We start from the raw sequence: 16,764 nt of genomic DNA, 5'->3' as shown, positions 1-16,764 counted from the left end.
ACATATTGTTATATGTATATACATATCATATTCATTGGCTAAACTACCTTGCCAGCATGCAGTCTTATATTTCAAAGCAGTCTTGGTGCAACATTAGAGCTTGCACATTTCTGAGCTCTTCAGCCTGTTTGCACATCAGGTAGCTTGCATGCTACCCAACTGTTCCTGATGCTGGAGGTCCTCACATACAGTCTAATAGATGGAGAAATTCATAGCAAGATAGTAGACTATTAGATGTGATGACATAAACCTGTACCAGTGGGCTGGCTATATAAATATGCAGACCATAGTCAGACAGAAAGACAGAGAACTTATTGTCATCATATGCTGACATTAAAATGTATTGCCTTGAGTAAAAGAATTGCCAACAAAAAAGTGAAAAATTGCTCCAAGTATAAAAGTTTATAGTCAAATTAAAATAAATATTTAAAAGGAAAATGTGTAAATAAATAACTTTAAGTCAATGAATTTGTATGTCCAGTCAGTTCAGTTTTTAATATATAAAAACTCCCTTAGTATCTTTAGCATGACTGTCTCCTGCTCTCTACATAAAGCTGCAGTATGTAATGTTTGTTAAAAAATATATTTTTTACTTAATTAAAATGATCACTATGTCCTAAAAATATAAGACAAATAATCTGTGAAAAGAATGAGGGTGGTACTAGCTGGATCGATCAGGGTAAGCACCAAAGTGATTTCAAATATCGCAAAATGATCAGCTGATCGAAGCCTCTGTCATTATGTTTGGGCCAGCAATGAATTTCTATAAAACAAAATGAAATATCCTTGAGTCCATCTGAACTATAACCTTGAGGTTCTCCATGGCTGAGTGTCACTGCAAACCTCTGAGAAGAATTGACCAATTGCTGCGCTAAAGAACCTCCCACAATAGTGACGAACAGAGTGGGAAATGGAAAAACTCACTACCAGGGGTAGAACCGAACTACGCACTAACCGGTTAGTGCGCGACTTACCAAGTTATCTTAGATACTGAAGTTTGTTTGCTGAGGTGAGATAGTATCTGGTAGCTGCTCTGACTTTTAAAATTAAACCTTTGGTTCTTTCAGGTGTCTTAGTATCCTTATTTACAAACACACACTGGAATATTTCCAAATGGATTGATGATACTCAAATGGTGAACATCCTAATTTATTGTTAATAGCTATGTGTCATCTGAAAAAAAAAATACAAAAAGTCAACACTATTTCAAGGTCTGTAACTGTAAACCAGCACTAAACTTTGTTCTAGATAAGTAGAAATTGAAAGTACAGGGTAAGGCTATTCAGCTAAATCGTGTAGCTATCAGAGGGTAGAAACAGCAGGCAAACAAAGGCAGTGAAAATGCTGCAGTATGTTCATTTTAGGAAAAGAATTCTGTCATATATTTGTTGAAGCTGTCACTATGTTGTCACAGTATGATGAGACCAGTGGCGCAACTACACATTATTCAGGTGGATGCGAAAACATAGATCGGCGCCCCCCTTCCCCCCGAGGGAAGGAACGTCAGGGTGAAGGAGCGACGCTCACTCAACACCCCCCACCCCCCCCCAGGCGACGACACGTGAAAGGTAAAACTCGCTACATTTACCTCATTATGTGCGCGAGGTAAGGCGCGCTGAAGTGTATGGGAGAACATCGGCGTGCCGCCCCCTCCAGACGGGGTTTTGGCGCCCCCTCTGGTGCTGCGCCCCTATGCGTTGCATACCCTGCATACCCACTTTTTGCGCCACTGGATGAGACAAATAAACTGTGAAGAAAAATCAAGCCCCTCTGCCTTCTCGCAGTGTTAAATTGACACAACCAATCAGAGCCAGTAGGAGGGTCTCAGGACGGCATAGTGATAGTTTTAATAAATGCAGAGATTTTTAAATAAGTTACATGCTGAATCTAAATGGTTACATCTATTGAGAAGCTTTACTAAGGTCGAGAAAGAGTCACACACTGTTAGACAAAAGACCCCCATAGTAAAGAGTTACATGTTTGATTCTGTAAGACACCAAGGTCCATTTCTCACGAAAAAGAAACGTTTTCTCAGGCCACAGAGACATGGTGTGATTTCAGGGAGTGTCTTCAGTCCATATAATCAGCTACCCTTCTTCTCAGACGCTGCACAGACTTTTTTAGAAACTCTCCTCGGATGTAATGGTAAAAGCGTCTCCGTTCAGCGCTGAAAGTGAATAAAATAAGTAAAGTCTGAATGCTTTTCTTGGCTGATTTTATGCTCCGTATGTCAATACAAATTATGATTCATCGATCGGGATTTCCATTCCTAACAGTTGGTAGCAGAGAATGGTTTTGTGTTGACACATGAGCAGAGATTGGACTGGCTGTTCAGGCGCAGACTTCCGGAACAGTACTCTGGTGTAGGGCCCACATGAAAGGTAAGGACATTTGTTCCTTAATATACACCATTGCACTGTTTCTCAGGTCTGTATAAATTTCAGTTATCAGCCGTTTTATCAGCCGTTGTTCGTACTGTTTTTCACGTTTGTCTAATTTCAGTTTTTATAGAAGTAAAGGTACCAAAGAGATAAAGTTGATATAAAAGTGATAAGTCTTCAGTAGTTAAGGGTGATCGGCTAAAGGTCAAGAGGGCCTGCTGTGGGAGGTGGCTGCCCCAACTTTCTTTCCGGACACGGGGAAGGGATAGGCTAGGTTGGATTGAGTTTTCCTCAGGAGGGCTGCACCTGGAATATAACAAGATAAGCCGATCTGTGCCATCAATGAAATGTAAATGTTGACGATGGCCGCATAAGAATTAGTGAAGATAACAAAAGAGAAGAAGACTTAAGTTGATCGCAATCTGAGTCACAGAAGAAAGGCAAAACCTTGACTGTGGCCGAATTGGAATTTAGTTTTTGGATCCATTTAGGGTAGTTTGTGTGTGTTTGTGACTTGTGCTGTGCGCTTGGGTGAAAAACGCTGGGAGCGATTGTGTGTGTAAAAAAAAAAAGAGAGAGAGAGAGGTTTTGAGTGGAAGGCTCTGCTGCCGAGCAGACAGTTTGTGTTTAAATGTATTATTCTCTGTTGATTGCAGTTTGTTTTAAATGTATGGTTGGTGTTTGAGGATTGTATCTTGTTGGTTCGTATGTCTGTATGTGCTCGGTTATGTTGTCTTTTTATGTGTGCACCCATCTTGTTACTAAGTGGGAGCTTCTGTCTGTGTGTCCCATGCAAAGCTTATGTTTGGCTCTTACTAAATTAAAACTGGTAATTTAAAATTGAATAGCTTCAATCACTATGCCATGTTTATTTGCATAGTGATGGGTTTCCTGCATCACCTCTAATTTTAATTGTATAAAGTTACAGTTGGATGTAATTGTTATTATTGAGAACATTTTGGCTAAAAGTACTTTAAATTCTACGGAGCCCCTAAAGGGACATGGAGAAAAATTCTGATAGAAAGTGAACTATTTTTTAAAATTCCAGAAAGAAAAAAATACATAAATACAACACTTAGCAGTTTTGAAACATATCAGGATAGTGGTAATGTTTTCATTAATGGAATAAATAATATTTGATTACAGTTTTCTTTTTGACCTAAATTATTATGGAAATTTAACTGGTTGTCTTAAAGCGTGGCAATATCACAAAGATGCTTTTGTGTAAAATTGGACACTGTTGAATTAATTATTTTACATATGCATTTGAATAACCAATTTATGAAAAGTGTATGAAGCTGGAAATACTAAATTTTTAATACTTTTTAGAGTTTAATTTTTGAGAGGGGTTGATTCCACAATCGGTTAATTCTGAAACATCTGAGGGTGAATCATCTTGATGCATTTTTATTTTTCTTTCTCTTTGGAGCTCAGGCACTGAGGCAGTGGACTTTATCTGAGCCGCTCCAGTGACACTGAGCCTGGCTGGAACAACAAAAAGAAACAAAAAAGAGACAACTCTTCATCTACATCACAAGCTACAGAAAAGACATTTAATTTATAATTATGTGAGCAAAAGGTGGCATACACTTCTATTTTCTTAATTTACTTTGTGTTGTACTCTAGCAGAGACTCTTCTGTGGTTTGACGGGGAGCGTGGGGGCCGGGTTTTGAGGGTTCAGGACCGTGAGAGGAGGTGAGGAGGAAAGGTCTCTGGCTTCGGCTTCAGGCCTCCGCTGTTCTTAGCCGCGCTGACTTGGACATTTGCACCTTCTACACATATGAATTGTACCATCTTCTGCTGGACTGCTGTTTAAGGGCAAAGACCTATTGGACGATTCCTACAGCTTCTACAGAGGTCAGTGAGGTTGGATTGATTTTTCCTGTTGTCACGTGAGGATGGATTGCAGCTTACAGGATCTGATCCTTGAGGAAACACCTGGCTAAAGAACGAGACCCAGGCGTGGTTTCTGAGGGTCTCCTATGGCAGAAAGGACCACCAGATTCTGCCCGACGTGATACGGAGGTTTGAAAACAATGACATGCTGTATCTCTCCGTCTCCCCCTTGCTCTGTCAAGGGGGGCCACAACCTTTGTCCAGATTTTTTTGCACAGCGGGACTGAATGCTGCCCTGAACAACTTCTGATGGGGCAAATGGAACATCACATGTAAAGTTGGACTGAGACTCAGCGGCGGTCCTGCATGTCTGTTGCCATGGTTGGTGCTGGATTCTTCGTCTCTGGTCATGTGACCTGGGCTCCGGGGCCCCTGGGATTTCACTCAGTCTACAGGTTGGAGACAAAATGGCTGCCAACAAAATTTGGTAGTTTTTAATGGTTTTTCTTGAATTATCGAATTGTGTGATGCCACTTTTTCTCACCTTAGTTTAGTTACAGCACATTCATGGTCTACTGCCTTCGCACTCTGACCTCTGCTATCTGATCACCAGGATAAGTTTAACGGTACAAGTGAAGGCTCGATGCAGCAGGGTGTTAGAACTTTCTGCAGCTTACAGAAATATTTTGTTTGCCTGAATGATTATAACTGGTTGTCCAACATCTGGCTAATGTGTTTTTCTCCTCCAGCATGACAAGGATTGAAAAAGGATAAAAGTACGGTAAAAATTGTTAATTTCCTGATTTACAAAAGCACAACCAACCACGCTTCTAATACAAAAGAGGTTAGTCTAAAATCTATTTGGCTCAAATTACAGTGGCAATAAATATAAGGACTCCTATTTAAGTAATGATTTAGGTTTATTTGGACTCCATTTCAAATCTTAGGAAAATCTACTCTTCAGAAAATTACTGAACCAAATGATTGGTTTACTGCACAAATTTTCAACCAACTATTCAATTCTTTCACTGAGGTGTAAACACTCTGTTTAAATTAAATCCAACTGTTATAGTTAGCAATAAAACAAATTTGGGCTAACTGATGTGCGTGAGTTTCTTATGAGTTTCTGTACCGAAACACTCAAACAGTGTTTCGATACAGAAACAGGGAGATGCATGGAATTAATCTAATCTACAAATTGTGAGTTAATCTAATATATTGAGAAATTTTTCAGTTTTTGGCTTCAGCAAAATATAAGAGGTTAAATCAAAATTCACAAATATTTTAACTATTCGATACTGAATAGTTAAAACATACTGAATATTCTGAATTGAATACATTAAAATAAACAATGATGTCATGTGTCAAATAGATTTCTACAAAATAGAGTTTCTTAAAACAGGGAATAAATAGTTTGATTGCTGCTTCTCTCTTGCTATAATTCAAAATTATTTGTTTAACCAAGTCATGCAAAAAGGTCTAACCTGAAAATTATATAATTTAATAAATCTAGTTGTATCAATTTTCTCCCCAAAACTGCAAAAACATTGATAATTATGATAAATACTACAAAAGAGGGTAATTCAGTTAAATAAATATTTTATAGAAGGGTTTCAAAAGAACCAGTTGTTCAAAGGTTAAAATTGTTGAACTTTTGGGATTTAAAACCATGAAGTCAGTTAATTATGTAGTGACAGGGTTAACTTTATTCTTGTAAAAAAAAAACAGACAGGCTAATCATTCTAGGAGGGTTTAAAAGGAGAAGGAAATATGAAGATTCAAAGTAAATTGCTCTAAATTGGGAGTTTACAAATGCGCAATTATGGAACTGCTTAAAGCAGCAAACAGATTGACAGAATAAAACTTTTTGTTGTGATTTTTCTGTTGCAGAATGAAGTCCAATCCTTTCTGGGTGTGCCAGGATGTGAGACTGTGGGCGCCTTCCACGACTGGTGGACCAATATACAGCTGAAACGCCACTGAAGCATCGCAGGCCTGTCGGGGGTTTCCCATCGAGCTGCGCCGGCTCAACATCTGGACACACGCAGAAACTGATTTGACGTTGATAGGTCTCGAAGGTGTCCACCAACGGGTTCGAGGGTTGCCGCCGTGACAGGCACCACAAACCTTGCGGCCGCAGCTCCGATAGGCTGCCTCGGCAATGGTGGTACGGAACATGGTCCACTCAGACTCAATGTACCCCACCTCCCCCGGAACGTGTTCGAAGTTCTGCCGGAGATGAGAGTTGAAGCTCCGTCTCACAGGGGACTCCGCCAGACGTTCCCAGCAGACCCTCACTACACATTTGGGCCTGCCAGGTCTGATCGGCTTCCTCCCCCACCACTGGAGCCAACTCACCACCAGGTTGAGGTCCGTGGACAGCTCCACACCTCTCTTCACCCGAGTGTCCAAGACATACAGCTGCAGATCCGATGAAATGACGACAAAATCGATCATCAAACTGCAGCCTAGGGTGTCCTGGTGCCAAGTGCACATATGGACGCCCTTATGCCTGAACATGGTGTTCGTGATGGACAATCCGTGACGAGCACAGAAGTCCAACAACAGAACACCACTCAAGTTCAGATCGGGGAGGCCGTTCCTCCCAACCACGCCTCTCCAGGTCTCACTGTCATTGCCCACGTGAGCATTGAAGTCCCCCAGTAGAACAAGGGAGTCCCCAGGACGGGCACTCTCCAGTACCCCTTCTAAGGACTCCAAGAAGAGTGGGTAATTCGAACTGCTGTTTGGCCCGTAAGCACAAACAACAGTCAAAACCCGTCTCCCCACCCGTAGGCGGAGGGAGGCTACCCTCTCGTTCACCGGGGTGAACCCCAATGTACAGGCGCCCAGATGGGGGGCAACAAGTATGCCCCCTCCAGCCCGGCGCCTCTCACCATGGGCAACTCCAGAGTGGAAGTACGTCCAGCCCCTCTCAAGGAGACTGGTTCCAGCACCAGAGCCATATGTCGAGGTGAGGCCGACTATTTCTAGCCGGAACCGCTCAGCCTCGCACACCAGCTCCGGTTCCTTCCTCACCAGAGAGGTGACGTTCCATGTCCCAAGAGCCAGCTTCTGCAGCCGAGGATCAGACCGCCAGGGTCCCCTCCCTCAGCTGCCGCCCATAGCACAATGCACCCGACCCCTTTGGCCCCTCCGACAGGTGGTGAGCCCATCGGAAGGGGGACCCACGTCTCCTCTTCGGGCTGAGCCCGGCCGGGCTCCGTGGGCAAAAGCCCGGCCACCAGGCACTCGCAATCGTGCCCCACCTCCAGGCCTGGCTCCAGAGAGTGGAGCCCCGGTGACCCGCGTTCGGGCGAGGAAAAACGAAGTCCAAAGTTTGTGTTCATCATAAGGGGTCTTCGGGCTGCACTTTGTCTGGTTACTCACCTAGGACCTGTCTGCCTTGGGTGACCCTACCAGGGGCATAAAGCCCTAGACAGCATAGCTCCTAGGATCATTGGGACACTCAAACCCCTCCACCACGATAAGGTGGCCCAAGGAGAGGTGCTTTCTAACAATTCCCTCAATATAACTTTTAACCATTTCATGTGTCATTAAATATAACATTTATCTCTTTTAACTTTTATTACTAAAGAAAAATAAAACATTTTCAGATTTTGCTATTTTACAGTTCTTTAACCTTTATGGCATAGCATTGACCTGAGCTACTATCAAACAAAATAAACAACAACAACAAAAAAAATCTGGTTAAAAATAATAAATAAATACAATTAAAATAAATAAATGAAAATAAAATAAAATGATAATAATAATAATAAATAAAATAACATTTTACAGTCCGAAATTAAGATTGATGTGTAATTGAAGGTTACGAAGCTCAGCATGACTGCAGGGCAACGTTTTTTCCCACCACAAAAAAGAAACAGTAAATGCCATGGAGGGCTGAATGTCCTTTTTCCAATCTTAACCCTAACATTCTTTAAAATTTTATTTCTTTACATATTCTTTATTAGCTTGTAAGGGGGACATTGTGATTGCGATCCACCGCCTAAGAGGCATAGGGGTGCCCTGTCCGTTTTTACCCCCAAAACTGAGATGAAATGACATGAAATGAAATGAATGAATGAAAGACAACATCAATACTTGAAATGATGCTATGTATGCCAACATCTGCAAAAGCCTCGGGGGATGTTTTCCGGAAGGGACAGTGTCGACTCTAGGGTTTCTCCCAACAGGGCAAATGTTGAGACGCTTTACCAGGTCCAGAAAGAGTCACACGCTGTTAGACAAAAGGCCCATAGTAAAGAGTTACAATTTGGATTCTGTAAGACACCAAGGTCCATTTCTTACAAAAAAGAAACGTTTTCTCAAGCCACAGAGACATGGTGTGATTTCAGGGAGTGTCTTCAGTCCATATCATCAGCTATCCTCCTCTTTCTCCTCAGAAGCTGCACAGACTTTTTTAGAAACTCTTCTCGAATGTAATGGTTAAAGCGTCTCCTTTCAGCGCTGAAAGTGAATAAAATAAGTAACGTCTGAATGCTTTTCTTGGCTGATTTTATGCTCCATGTGTCAATGCAAATTATGATTCATCGATCGGGATTTCCATTCCCAACACATCTTACTGATTTAATTTTTTTAACAAACTTATTTGTGGGCCTGATTGACATCAACATCCTCAGCAAGCATAGGCTGAGGATGTTGCCTATGCTTGCATATGGTACCGATATGCCTAAGGTGATCATCTGATGGCAAAAATGTAATACAATAATCGGAATTATGCTGTCAATAGTAGGCTAAGCATCTGAAAATAATCTTTTATGTTTACCTCAGAATTTGTCATTTAATGAGGGTGGTATCCTCCCTCATTCTGCTATGTCTCTATGTGGCCATCATGGGTTACTATTGTGTAGCCCATGATGGAAAACCTCACAAAATCTGATAAATAGGCCGATACAGCATCCTAAAGTCTATGTAAGTGTACATTTCTACTATTACTAATTAACTTTTTTATAACTAACAAAATAGACACGAATGACATGCTAAACAAACCCCCACTAAACCCCCAACATATACACCAGTTAAGGTTATAGCCCAAGTCTGTAACTTCAAATTACAGCTCATAATTGCCTACCATAGACAGACAGCGTAGGCATATCATACATTTTATGACTCCTTAGAGTCTGTTGAGTATTTTAGTCATTAACTCTTGTTAATCAGGGACATCTTGACCTGATGTCCTTGATTTCATACCACTGGGATGAAAGAAATATATCTAGTTTGGTCAAAAGTTGTGGAAAAATGTGTATTATTTTTTGTTTAACAACCTCTGATGACCTCTGTGTTGGTCAGAGAGACTCAAAACCTGATTCAAATGAAAGCCTAGAGTGTCCCCTTTAAGATGATACCAAATATTGTATTATAGACCTTTGACAAATGCCCGTAACCACCAATGACTTAAGAGACCAGATGCTACACTCCTGTCCTAATTTGTGGAACAGATTAACACTTTTCTGATTAAATTCTGAACCGTCAGATATAAGGCTTCTGCATGTTGGTGTTCCCGCTAAAGCCTGAATATGCACAATTTCGGTTGTCTTGGCCTTTTTATCGCAACCTGTGGGATTTTCCCTGACTGGGAACGAGAATACGACCTGTTGAATGTGACAGGTAGCCAATCAAAAAGCGAGATGACATAAGAACAGAGGGGAATCCCAAACAGCTGACATATCGCGCAACTGTGAGTCCGGTGGATATCGGAGATGATGTGGAAATGTTTATTATTATATGTAAAGGTCATTATTATATATGTTTATTATGTTTATTCAGTTAAAAATGTTAACTATGAGAAAACATATTCACCTCCAAATCATAGTGCAGCAAATAGAGCAGCTGCTCCCGTCGTCTTTTATCTCTTAAAATGACTCCACAAACTATCACTATTGCTTCTACATTGTCATCCATGTTTGGTTATTCTAAATTCCCGTATGCTATGTTGGGGGTTTTACTGGATTATCCTCTGGAATCGGGATGTTCATGACTGGAATCAGTTCATGTGGTGTGTTGCTCCTGCCTTGTGGCTGAACACGAACTGATCGAACCTGTTGTTCTTTTATCAGCTCTGTGGTCACAGAGGTTTGGAGAATCGGCCGACAACTCCTAAATCTTGCCGTCTAAACCAGACTTCAGACTCACAAGCTCTACTCATCTCCTCTTGACCACTGCCCAAATGCTCTCCGACTCTGGTCGCTATGGTACTGTTTACATATCCCTTCAAAATAAGATACAGATGCGCCACAAAATGAAAATTTTACTTTCATGAAAATTTTAACTCACGATAATGAATAACGGGAGCCCTGAGCTTGTTTCTCTGCAACGAGACGGTCCCATCTGGGAGTGACGAGAGACAATGACACCTTAAGTGTTGCTTATATCCACAGCCTGCTTGGTCTCTAGTGGCGAAGCAGCTTGAAGCTTCATTGCCTCATTAGCAGCCGGTCGCTGCATGTTACACAGAGCGGCTTGTAATGTGGGACTCACCTACCGGTCAGGGATAAATCCATTTCCTGTCTCTTCTCTGGGAATTTTCCCATTTGCAAAGAAACTTTCCAAAGACATCTGATCTGTTTCTTACTCATTTTTATGGAGTGAAAATAGTCTCAAAATATCTGTGCGTGTGTAAAATGATTTGTGCGTGTGTAAAAATATCTATGTGTGTAATACTCGATTTGTAAAACTTAAAAATAAAATAAACCTTCTCCTACCCTATACATGTTGAAAAAGTACACACAAATCACCACCAGGTGATCACACACACAAAACTGCATTTACACACAAATCCGGTTACGAGTGTACAAGTATTTTTGAGACTCATTTCACGCTTCAGAGAAGCTCCCAGATTTGTGTGCAGATGGTGAGTTTACATGCTAGTAAAAGCTGGGACATCTGAGTTTTGCTCTGAGTCTAGTGTTTTTATCCTCTGAACGTTTCTCACTGTGCTTGTGCCGAAGTGCCAAATACTTTAGTTCGTGGAAAACGGTAGATCTCAGCACTTCCTTATAATATCCTAAAATTATTTATAGACATATTGTGCATTTTTGAGCGGTACAGGAGACTAAGTGGTCTGAAAAAGAACCACTGGGTGGCGGAATGGTTCGCTGGCCAGGAAAATAGCCAGGCAAACCCAGAAGCAAGACGTCCGGTGGTCTGTCCTCTGACGTACTTACGTAGCTAAACCTTCAGGTTTTTCTCTCCGATTATAATGAAACATGGAGTAATTATAAATGATTTCAGGTTACGTTTTATATGTCTGGTATTTTGATACTCTGCCCTCATATGTTTCTGTTAGCAGCAGCTAATGTTTATGTGAGCTATGCTACGTTAGCTGTTGGAAGCTAAGCGTGGATTTTTACTGTCTTTCTCAGAACAGTTTGATAATCTGTCTTCAGTATTAACTTTAACCAGGTTGATCTAGTTTTCTGATGCCGAAGTCGACAAGCATCTTCAGCAGATTACAGCAGTTATGGATGCACAAATCTTTTTACACACGCACAGATATTTTGAGACTATTTTCACTCCATACATTTTGTTGCTTGTGGGCTCGATGTTGGCGCGCAAGTAACCGAGAGAATCCGGTAAAAAAGAATTTTCAAAATAAAAGATCCTCCAGACTCAAATAATACACAAAACGGAAATATTTAATTATTTCTTGTGTGGCCCGGTACCAATTGGTCCACAGACAGGGGTTGGGGATCACTGCTCTACAGGACACACTGTGCCAGCCAGAGCTCCGGAGGGTAAGCAGCTCAAATCATGCAAATTCAATTAAACTTTGAAAAGATGCTGCTTCCCCTGCCAGCATGCATAGGTGGGCCCCATGTGGGAAAAAGAAGGGCAGACCAGATGGGTACCATATGGGTTTGTCTGTGGGTTCCACAGTGGCCCCACATGGGTTTGCCCATGTAGGGCCACAGCCCACATGGGCCCTACATGGCCCCTACACGGTAGTGGGCCCACATGGGTTTGTCCTAAATGGACCCATGTAGGGCCCATGTAGGCTGTGGCCCTACATGGGCAAACCCGGCCATCTGAAATAAACAAAAAGGAAAATTTTTGCTTTCATTTCTGATCTTTCTAAACCACAGAACACAGCTTAAAACATCCTGTCATTTTCTTGCAGAAAGTGATGGCCTGCCCTGCTCTGTTTCTGACATCATGTGAGGACTGCATCCCACGCAGAAAGCCTTCAGGCTAACACAGAGTCAGCCTGATAGACCGCACGACATAATAGGACTTAATGACTGTGGCCCAGTCTGATGCTGCACTTTCACCATGTTATCTCCTCATTTTGGTTTTGTTTGCCTTCTCTGACCCTGGTTATAATGAATACTCACTGCTGTTTGTGCAGTTTGTCATTCAGAAGGACAAATGTAGGAAGATTCAAGTAAACGTGACGTTTATGAAGCAGGAAGTATTTCTGTTGGACTGGAGAACATTTAGTGGCTCATTCAAGGAGTGAACAGTCAAGAGCTTCTCCACTGCTACAAATCTGAATAAGCAATAAAAATGACTTGCCTCTTTAAAGGAAAAAAGAACTACGTTTAGTCATTTCAGAGCACTTCATGGAATAAAACATCCGGGTTTGCTTTTCAGTGTTCGGGTATTTGCACTTAAATCATGTAAACAGCAACGTGAAAGGAAATACATTTTCAAAAGTTCCCTTTTGCATTTCACCTGCAAAAGATTCCACTTTTTTCCCATAAAGAATTAACACTATTATAAACATACTTTTCTCAGAATGTTACTTTTTTTTTTTTAAATACTTTTTCCTGCTGCTGTTGTGTAAAAGCTAAAACACAGTTAGCTCTCTGACGTCTGCAGGAAGCAGGAACCACTGCACACATAGCGCAGACTACTGAACATAACATATAATAATAACAAAAGATTTATTCTTTAAAGCAAAAGTAACTAAAAGAGAAAATTCTGCAGATGGGCTTGAAGTTTAGTCCCACTGGACAAAACCTCTTAGTCGTTCTCTAAGTGAACATGCTCCCTTTCACTTTACCTGGATGAAGAGTTATTTAAAGAGCAGAAAACAATTTGTGAAGATGGGAGAGACTGAATCTGACTGACTGGAGACTGTGTGTGAGGTACCTCAAGGGTCAGTACTGGGACTAGTTTTATTTAGTTTGTATATAAACGACATTAGCAAAGTGTCTAATGTATTACAATTTGTGTAATTTGCTGATGACACAAATATTCTACTCTCTTGTGAAAACTTAGAACAACTTCTTTCCATAGAAATCAGTAAATTAAAAAAATGGTATAATGATAATAAATTGGGTGAGAGTTAACACAAGTTAACACAAATGTGTATATGTAAATTGAAGCTAATATGTAAATTGAAGGCATATGAGTGTGTGTGGGTATGGATGTATATTTTTAGACATATACGTGTTTGGGGGCTGCACAGTGGCGCAGTTGGTAGAGCTGTTGCCTTGCAGCAAGAAGGTTCTGGGTTCGATTCCCGGCCTGGGGTCTTTCTGCATGGAGTCTCCATGTTCTCCCTGTGCATGGTGTGTTTTCTCCGGGTACTCTGGTTTCCTCCCACAGTCCAAAAACATGACTGTCAGGTTAATTGGCCTCTCCTAATTGCCCCTAGGTGTGAGTGTGTGTGTGCCTGGTTGTGTGTCCTGGGTGTCTCTGTGTTGCCCTGCGACAGACTGGCGACCTGTCCAGAGTGACCCCACCTCTCGCCCGGTTCAGTAGCTGGAGATAGGCACCAGCAACCCTCCTAACCCCATTGAGGGACAAGGGTGTAAGAAAATGGATGGATGGATGTGTTTGGTGAGTCCATGACAAAAAGGAAGAAAGATCAAATGGAAAATGAATTAACCTGATTTTCCTTTTTTTGATTTAATAACGAAGGTCCATCTGAAAACATGGTATGAGTTTATGGGATATGAGTTCATAAGTTTTTTAGTACTTCCTACTCCTTTTCGAGCATGCTAAGATTACTGTGTAATTTAATCTGTGTAATTTTATACTATCATGTTCAAAATAAATAACTCAAATAAAAACCCACCTGTTTTTTAAAAATGAAAAGCACTTTGAACTGCCTTGTTGCTTAAATGTATTGTAGAAATAAACTTGATTGACTGCTGATTATGGACTAATCCTTTAAAAAGCAGCTTAGGGACTTTGCTGATTGCCTGATTAAAAGTTAATTTATTAGTTCCATCAGTTGTTCAGTCTGTCCCGAACCACTGGGTGAACATTGTGATTGCTAGAATAAATCGGTTTTCATAGATAAATCTCATCATTGCTCTTATAAATTATGCATGCTTCATGCTCAATGATGGAAAAAGTCATGCTTTAAGAAATTTATATTGAGATTTATTGACTTTTTATGCATAATTAGAATTTAAAACAACCTTTATCAGCTGCTATATCATTATTTTGACCTCTCATTAAATGAGAATACTATTATATCAATGACATCCTCTTACTCTGCTACCATATTATTATATCAGGTGAGTTAAAAACTAAAAGCTAGAAATCCAAATGAGATCCTAACTATGAATTGCTAATACATAATGAACCTGAACCAAATGTTTGTCTGTGAGGCAGTAATGTGTCAGAAGCTACAGAGTAAAACATGCAGAACATCAATCAGTGGATTGGTGCTGTTCTCTCAAAATTAGCCTCTTCACAGATTGTTTATATGGAGCATGTGAAAAATATTCAAAACCAAAGAGCAGCTGGGAATCTAAAATGCCTTGAGGAACAATTACTGTCTGGCATTAGCAAAGCAGCCAATCCAGAAGCCTAATTTGTTTTCCATGCATACAGGGCAATGTAGATATTAGCTTCTGATAAGATTGGTTTCTACAATTTGTATATTTGGTGTTTAAACTATTAAAACAACATTCACCACTGTGAATACCAGAGATTTTCATCCCACTGGTAGCATCTAGAACGTGTCAGGTTGTTACATGAGGACTTCAAACCAGCCTCAAACGTAATAGGGACTTTTTTAGCCATGCTGAGAGCTGTGGATAATCCTTCTGACTGAACTACCGGCATGTTTACATCCTCTGAGAGAAAGATGCATTTTAATGAAAATACTTCATTTGTTTATTTCCCTGCAACTCTTACAGACTTCATCTGATAAAAGAAAGTCAACATTGGCCTCATTAAAGGGATCCCACAACTGCCTCATTGTCATGGGATGTGACGGCCTCATTGTCAGTCATGTCCACCTGTTCCATCAGGTACAACCCCTGCAGATGGCACTTTCATTGTAATTGACAGCAATGGAAAAAGGCTGTGGAAATGGGGATTCACACTTCTAAACCTTCAATTCCCTATTTCCCATACCGACCAACTCCAACCACCTGACTTTGTTTTTCTCCTTGTTATTGTCTCTGAGGGATGAAAGCAGCACACCCGGTCAGAGGCTGGCAGTCTCAGGAGGCAGATTACTGACATGCAGCAAGTAATCAGTCTCCTATTCACCCTAACAGCCTTTCATTTCTCCTCATGGTTGAAGGGATTCATGGATTCATGGGAGCGGAGGAGCACAAGGCTGCTGATAGCTGCAGGAAGGAGACTGAAACAAGATTCACATGCAATCAATGTAAAGACGATCACAGCTGCTACATTACTGTGGGACATATCACAGTCAGATACAAATAAATGTGATGTAAGAATTGTGCTAAAGTCTGTAAGACCCCGTTCCTTTTTAAACAGCAGATACTCGGGTCTTATCGTCATTTGTCCTGAATGTTACCCGCTAATCAGTGGTGGGAAGTAACGAAGTACAAGTACGTCGTTACTGTACTTAAGTACAATTTTCGTGTATCTGTACTTTACTTAAGTAGATTTAATAATGGATACTTTCTACTTTTACTCCACTACATTTTACAGTAAGTATCTGTACTTTCTACTTCACTACATTTCTACAAAACTGTCGCGTTACTCGTTACATCCAAGTCACATTGTGTTTTCTTTTTCCGTTAAAATGTGAAGTTCAGGGACTTAAGGTGGCGCCGTAAAATCCGAGCAATAACGTGACTTAGTGTCTGTTGTCACCCATCGGCTCCACCTTTAATCGCACGCGGAGCTCCAAGACATGCGCAGTGGTTTCCTCTGAGCGATCAGTAATATAATAGTACGGAAGCGCTACATAAATCATAAGATATGGCGACATGTAAAATCAGCAGCGCTTCGCTTTCACAGACGGTGGGGACTTTGTCCAATTTTTATCGTCACTTGGAAGGAAAGCTTAAAGAAAGGTAAGATCTGTGGACGTGATGCTAGCAAAGCTAGCTGTATTGACTGAGACACATGTTGCATCTGCGATGACTGACATGTCGCAGATATGGGACAACGCTGTGACCAAAGTGCAATATTGTAATATGACATTCATGGACGATCCGATTCTTCTGGACGGATCTTGACTAAGTCCTATAGTACTGAAGCCTCAGTGAGAGCCGTTCTTTGTTCTTGTAATGCTCTGCGTACACTGCAGTAGCTATTTTATTTCATTAAAATATTTTTATATTTAATTGGTGAATAAAT

The 16,764-nt window shown here is 40.9% G+C and overlaps 1 protein-coding gene across 3 annotated transcripts in view; it reads left to right on the top strand.

Moving 5' to 3' along the window:
• The window catches only part of plppr5b (phospholipid phosphatase related 5b), a 107,283-nt gene that overhangs the window by 87,327 nt on the left and 3,192 nt on the right, over positions 1-16,764 (top strand). The window contains exon 11 of one of the 3 annotated variants that reach the window (XM_081601465.1): positions 12,362-12,609. The exons of 1 other annotated variant lie outside the window; for it this stretch is intronic. The gene's annotated coding sequence lies outside the window, so the exon portion shown is untranslated. Of the gene's footprint in view, positions 1-6,108; positions 6,201-12,361; positions 12,610-16,764 lie in introns of those variants that run through there. One more of the 3 variants, XM_081601464.1, reaches the window with a different exon arrangement.

Source organism: Poecilia reticulata, chromosome 20, assembly GCF_904066995.2.
Source record: "Poecilia reticulata chromosome 20, P_reticulata-male-v2, whole genome shotgun sequence".
NCBI classification, from domain to species: Eukaryota; Metazoa; Chordata; class Actinopteri; order Cyprinodontiformes; family Poeciliidae; genus Poecilia; species Poecilia reticulata.
The sequence above is the reverse complement of the archived record's forward strand: the minus strand, read 5'-3'. Positions and strand labels throughout refer to the sequence as shown.